The 6000-nt window shown below is 41.9% G+C and overlaps 1 protein-coding gene across 7 annotated transcripts in view; it reads right to left on the reverse strand.

The window, feature by feature from the left end:
- Positions 1-4208, reverse strand: part of mef2d (myocyte enhancer factor 2d) — a 64896-nt gene extending 60688 nt beyond the window's left edge. For 2 of the 7 annotated variants that reach the window (XM_072679511.1, XM_072679512.1), the window contains exon 1: positions 3369-4206. The gene's annotated coding sequence lies outside the window, so the exon portion shown is untranslated. The other 5 variants (XM_072679517.1, XM_072679516.1, XM_072679515.1 and 2 more) reach the window with 4 other exon arrangements.
- Between the last annotated feature and the right edge of the window lie 1792 nt (positions 4209-6000).

Raw genomic sequence — 6000 nt, forward strand, 5'->3', positions numbered from 1 at the left:
GCTGATTGAGTTCTAATAGCGCCCCCTTGTAGAAAAACTAGCCTGCTAACGTGAGCAAGGAAGTGAGCCAATGTAACTTGTACTTGTTTCCCAATATTAAAAATAATAACACTGAAAACCTGTGCAGCATTCCACACACACCCCACAAAACCAATAAACATCTGATTTTGAAAATTACTAGATGAAATTAATGACCAAGTTGTAATTATAGAAGGGAAATCTCACTGCCAACCATAAAGGGCGATACCTCTATACACATTCTTCATATATTTGTGGTACGTGAGTAAATTTTATCATGGAGTCGGCGATATTACATTTATATAACATTAGAGATGAAAAAAATAATAATAATCAATCGGCTACCAACCAGTATCGGACATCAACCACTAGATGGAACTACAGACCCATACAGCACTGTTGCAGAACCCCATTAAGGTCAGTGACAAGACAAGACAATCATATTTAAGATTTGAATCTACTAAATACTACTAAAATCTATTTTTATACTAAACCCAAGTAGTGACTGTATCCACACTATGCTCAGAAAAGCATATGCTGACATATCGTGATATGAAAAAATAACATCTTCATATTGACCAGCTCTTATTCAGTAGTTAAAGGGATATTCACTTCAGGTCAAAAACACTGCTGTTATACTGGCTGTGTTTCAAAGGCCACTGGTTTTTGTTAAACAAGCCAGCGAAGGCACTGTAATCAGGCCATGCTCTCATCCAGGTTAAGGTTATTTAGCCCACTCTTACTTCTAAACTCTGCTTCACAGCTGGACTCCTAGATGAAGCATTTGTATCAGCACCTCTTAAACCGGCAACAACCACAACTACAGAAAAGGGAGGGCAATGAGTTGCCATGTGTAATTTGTAATCATTAATGTGTAATCATTAATACTTTACTGAGTATAGCATGGTGTATCATGTCAGTACTTCTAGATAAATCAATAAATAATTACCATTAAAGACAAGTTTAGACAAGTTACAGAGAGCCTGTAGATAGTGTACAGTAACTGTATTCTCAATGTCATCTCGCCATCTTATTTTCATTGGTTTAGATTATCTGGATTTTTTTTTTTTTAAGTCACCAAGTGTTGCGCTGTTATGCATTTACCAGATGACTACAGAGAAAGCAGAGGCTCAAGACTATATCTGTGTCATGTCATGTATAATCAAAAACCTTCAGTTCGGTCTAACTGAAACAGCATGGTACAGCAAACACACATTAAAACAGATGATTTGACTTCCTGCTTTCAAAGAGAGCAGAGCTCCTCTTACATAAACAAATAAACAAGCGTCAGCAGGGATTCAGAGATGACCATCACACACATTCCTCCCTGTGGATTAGCCATTGTGGCCTTAATTTTTCCTTGTGTCCTTACCAACCCCAAACAACAGATAAATGTGAGATGCTGAAATGGCCCATCTCACTCATTTCTACACTCAACAACAATGTGCATATAAGGAGAAAAGTGGACGCAGCATGTCTCGGGCCATGTGCGTCATGACAAAGCATGGATAGGATAAGAAAGAACGTAATTAATGCAAGGCTAATAACCGAAACAGCAATAACGCCAGCTGTTTGCCAGGTTTTGTCAGCAATGAATCACTGATGTTTTGGTAAATCAAGCACTCTTGCGTGATGTCTTCCTGCCTAGGCTTCACGCCAACATTCGTGGCTTTTAAGGTCTGTGTACTGTAGACGAAAATTGGCAAGAGCAGAGAGAGTGAGACATTTCAGCATGTTCTCTTCCTAGTGCCATGATCAATCCCAGCAACATCCGACTCGCCGACTCACCACTAACAAGCACGGCTTATCCTCGGCAGGGTCCGGCACTGTTACTGTCGAACACTTTACGGACACCAAAAAACAGCCATCAAAACCATCAAATGACGAACTTGTAGGCAGTGGTGCTCGCTGGATCGGAGTCCCCCAGGTGGGTGCCGGTAACTGGTTTGAGGCACTAGGGACAAAGCTTCCACCATGTGACACCCTGCTGCGAATCACAACACACACTACCTGACTGCATTACTGAGAGGCGTCACTCATTATGAGCACACTTTGGAGGGGGAGGGGAGGGGGGCACCTAATTGAGGCCATCAAACCCAAACAATCAAAGCTAGAAGCGGACAAGACACGTGGGTTAAAGTTACAGTGTGTCGCCTCCAGAATGGGAGCTTTACAGGACAAGGGAAAAACCTTATTCACATTCAATGGAAGTCGATGTACAAAGATTTTACTGCAAGTCACTCTGGAGCTTTTCTATCAGCTCATCATCATGAACTTTTGGCACAATCAAAAGAACAACTGCCAGATTTAGATTATGTCAGATTTTGAGTGACAGTGACGAGTGTCAGTGTTACCACCACAGATAAGGCACATGGTGGAAGGGGGGGGGTGTGTGGAAGGGGGTGGGACATAGGGAGAGCAGCAACTTAGCTACAGTAATAAAAGGTAAAGTTTCCAATCAAGCTTTTCAGAACTTCAACCCAACAAAAAACATCCACAAATCCACCACATGTTGTTGCATAACACTGGCAGAGAGTGCTGGGGTGACAGCTCTGCGTAGGCAACGCCAACTTTTGGCGTAGTGTGTCAAAAGCTGTCCTGCCAGGCAGTTGCTTCAACCAAGCTTAACATCTCCGTCTATTTTGCCTGGACACACCGGGGGGAAACTGACATGAGCCTCGACATGTGTCTCAAACCAACGTCTTTGCTTGAAAAACGCCACATTTTACACCTAAACACACACTTGCATGTGGGCTAAGGAATAAATGCAGGATTAACGTCCAGAAAAAAAGCTAAGAGGGAAAAGGTACTAAGGTACTAGCTATCTAGCTATCTACTGCAGCCACGTCGTGTTGACAGGTCCGAACAGCCGCGGCCAAATCTGACACTCGGCTGTCTGTCCGCCGCTGTTGCGCACCAGAAAACTCAACACAGCCTGCGCCCCGGCTCCATACCTCCAGATCAGGGAGTCTACACCGAGCTGTTCACAGTTATCCGTCGATGAAACCCGTGTTTGTTGGGAACTGTCTGCCGCAGCTGTCCCTGAGCACCCAGCCAGTACCCTTGACAGCAAGCAACATGAAAGCAGACCGATGCGATGCCGAGTTACGTTAGCCAGCCAGCTAGCGAGCTAGTCCTCCATTTTGGGCTGAAATCCATCCCAGCATAACACCGGAGAAATGATTTGCAGTGATGGGACACATCCAGATAGCTTCGTTGTGTGGATAAAAGGAAAAGAGGCCAGTGGAGAGCGTATACTAGTCTCCACATATAAACAGAGCTGACGAAGAAAGCTAGCTAGCTAATATACCAGGCTAGCTCCCACAGCTTGGCTAGCTGGAGTCACTTACCCAGAGTAGCTACTGTATCCACATCTGTAAGGTGACGATGAGCTTCCCTACGATCTGGAAACAGTCGTGTGAGGGAAAATGAGAATGAAAATCCTCGATAAAAACGAGTACAGCCGGAGTTATCATCAATCGCTAAACTCTTTCCCCTTGGTGCTCTGGATAATTGTTTAGCTAGCTTTGCTCAGCCAAATGATACAGTGTACAAGGTGTCCTATCTACCATGATTGGCGTTGCTGTATGATTGACGGTGCCAGTGGCCAATAGGAGGCGAGCTTTAATCGGCTTCAACCAATCACGGCCGGAGAATCGGGCCGCTTACTTGCAAAGGCAAAGTCGGTAGGCGAGGGTTTAAGGTGAAATAGGAAGGACTTGAGAGATCATGCTGGAGCTCTAGCCACCTGTATTCATCCGCCTGTGTGTATGTGTGTATATCTACGTGCGTGTTTAAAGACGACGGACTAAACTTTTGCATTTACACGCATTTTCAGCACTTTACAATTTACGTAAATATACACACTGCTGTGTATGCTGCAGTGCCTGCTTCGCGTGACAAAAAAAGTCTGTTTTGTGAAGATACAACACGTCAAATACAACCGATATCAGAATAACCTATAATGCAATTAAACGCAATGGATTCATGTATCTTACTTATGCTCACACGTGAAACTATAGTCGATTATTGCTTGATTAAGTTTAGTTAAGAGAATTCATTGTTACCTGAAAAACATTATTTATCTCGCTGTCGAATTCGCATTTAAATAGCAATGCGATTATTTTGTGATGTAAATGTAACATTTGAATGCATTTCCTTCCCTTAATATGTCAAAGTTGATGTCGTGAGCCAAAGGGAAAACAAATCCTGGCACGCTGAAGGAAAATGACGTAAAGCACTACCTCGTTGCTGTGGAGGGATACAGTGTTTACAGAGCGAACGGGAGTGATGCGGTCGAAAAATGAAAACGCGAGAGTTGCCAGCGTTGAGGCGAGTGGTGGATTTACGAAGATATTTACGCGGTTGTCTTTAACAGGCTGACGGGGTTTCTATACGGTTCTATAAAACCGCGTGTAGAAATAAGCTATATGGTAGAGTCTAGGCTACAGGACAAATTATGTGATTTCTTTTGCGCCATATTTTGCGCCCCCCCCCCCTTCACAACTGTAGCTGGCTACGTCACGGCTGAGCCAAGTGGTCATTGAAGTGGCATTTAAAGCTGCAGTAACATGTTCATTACACCATGTTCAGCAGAGAGCTGTTCCACCCTACAGTACACTTCTCCATAAAGATAATGTCTTTATAAAAATTCCATCAAGTCCATATATCTATCAATCTATAGCTTATGCTGAAAACACAATGAAATACTGCAAATAAAACTATACAATACAATTAGTTATAGACCTGGAGTAAACACCTGATTTATGTGTTTAAAGGGCAGTGATTATTTTCCTCATCTTAAGTAATGAATGCATTACAGAGAAAGAGAAATTGAATTAGGGTAATCAGGGAGGTGGGGGAGAGACAGAGAGAGAGGAGAGAGAGAGAGAGCTTACTCTCTGTTTTATTCTTTATGTAAGGAGCTTATGCACAGGGGGTTTTGTCGAAGAGAATTAATGCAAGCAGATGGGCTCCCTGTTGCCCTCTCTCAGATCACACACTTCCTACAAGTGTGCTGGACAGCATCAGACAGTGGAAACCCCTCTGCTGATGGAAACAAATACAAAAAGTAGGAGCAAGATATCCTAGATGATAAATAATAATAATAATAATAATAATAATAATAAAACTCTCAGCTTAAGATGCTTGGATTGGACTTTGAGAGATGTGATGAAGGCAATGTGGCGCACATTTAATCAGAAGTGCAGTTCATCTTGATTTGGACATGCACAAGAAAATAAAAATAATTGGGTGACGTTGATCAAATATACAGTATGTTTAAGCAATAGACAGGCTGTGATGGTATTTGTGATAATTCACAACCTTGAGTGTTTGATTGCATTTATACAACAAATGATTTTATACAATTTATACAAAATAAAGTAAAGCAACAAAATAAATCGAGGAAGCCCTGAATTTCATACGGTATATACTTTAATAATGTTAATTCCATCCGCCAAAAAAATAGCTCCACAACAAATGAGTTACTGCTGTTCAATGGTAACAATTGAAAACACCAGGACGACTGAGTGGAGATTCATTAAGGTACCTGTTGAGCCCTGTACGCAGTCCAAGATAACTACAGATACTATGAGGCTCACCTTTTGTGGTACTGATAGAGCCATAGAACTGTATGAAGATACAGTCAGAGATGTTCTAAAAGAGGAGACCGGCGACTGGTTGTAATATAAATGGGAGTTCTCGTGATGCTCAACATGGGGTCTGTTTACAGATAAAGTCCCACCCTTCAACAAAAAGAGCCAATCAGCTTGCTGGGAAAGCCGTCTCATGATACCTTGTCATGTCACAGTGTCAGATAATATTTAAGTTCATATGCATTAATAAAGTAAATGGACATTTATATCCTAAGTACTTTAAATACTAAGCAAAAAGATTGAAGTTTTGAAAGAATGAAGTTCAGGCTTCTATGACTTGTAACAGTAGTTCAACCCATTTTCGTGCAGTACAGAACCCTTTTTT

This window comes from Salminus brasiliensis, chromosome 5 (assembly GCF_030463535.1).
Source record: "Salminus brasiliensis chromosome 5, fSalBra1.hap2, whole genome shotgun sequence".
Classification (NCBI taxonomy): Eukaryota; Metazoa; Chordata; class Actinopteri; order Characiformes; family Bryconidae; genus Salminus; species Salminus brasiliensis.